Source organism: Chrysochloris asiatica, unplaced genomic scaffold, assembly GCF_000296735.1.
Source record: "Chrysochloris asiatica unplaced genomic scaffold, ChrAsi1.0 scaffold00122, whole genome shotgun sequence".
Lineage (NCBI taxonomy): Eukaryota > Metazoa > Chordata > Mammalia > Afrosoricida > Chrysochloridae > Chrysochloris > Chrysochloris asiatica.
In genome coordinates, this window is record NW_006408640.1 from 3,386,163 (window position 1) to 3,387,139 (window position 977).

Below are 977 nucleotides of genomic sequence, written 5' to 3' on the forward strand. Positions count from 1 at the left end.
CATTCCATCAATTCCTGGTGCCTTGTTCCTTGCCACTTCTTTCAATGCACTTTGGACTTCCTCTCTGAGTATCATTGGCTCTTGTTCATATGGTACCTTATGAAATGGTTGAACATTAACCATTTCCTTTTGGTACATTCAGAATTATCACACATTATCTTCAGTGACAATCAGGTGGTGGAAATGACCTTAGATTTGTTATAAAATTGCAACAGGAGTTTTGGCTTATTACTCATTTGAAAACATTAGAAACCAGAAGAGAAAACAATTCTTTAAAGTCTTTAACTCAAATTCATGTTAATAATGTATTTGACAGAATATAGTAGTTTACTTTCAGAAATTTTAGCAAATTTAGATCTTATATTTCTCTTTCAAAGGAAAAAGGGAGTCATCTGGATTTGGTGTGAGGTAATCATTGCGCTTCTCTGAAACAACAAGTCAGTTAGTTTTCTGAACACTGTCAAAAAGCAGGCTATCTGCACCCCGTGAATGAAGAGGGGAGTATTTGATAGTATGATTGATCTGAGCCCAGGAAATTGTCCTTTAAAGGTCATTCTACTAATATTAGGGGTTAGTGTCCCAAGCACTCCTTTTCTTATATGAAAATGCACTTTTTTCTTACTTTTGTGATACCTACACTGGTATAGCGACCTTATGCACGGCACTGACTCCTGGTGTGGTGCTTTGGGACCAGCACTGGACTACAAACCACAAGGCCAATAATTCAAACCCACCAGCTGCTCCCCATACAGGATTACTCTGAGTCAGAACTGACTCAACAGTTCTTAATAACAACACAGGACCCAGTGCTTGTATGTGATATGTTTCATTTTCAAAGTTATTTTGCATCTGTGTTTTTAAATTGGGAAAGGTGTGAGACAAGGTTGCATTCTTTCACCATACTTACTCAACCTGTATGCTGAGCAAATAATACGAGAAGCTGGGTTCTATGAAGAAAAACGTGGCATCAGGATTGG

At 37.9% G+C, this 977-nt stretch overlaps 1 protein-coding gene across 1 annotated transcript in view; it reads left to right on the forward strand.

The window, feature by feature from the left end:
- GNAL (guanine nucleotide binding protein (G protein), alpha activating activity polypeptide, olfactory type) overlaps positions 1–977 on the forward strand; it is a 248,630-nt gene that overhangs the window by 49,788 nt on the left and 197,865 nt on the right. The window lies entirely within an intron of this gene.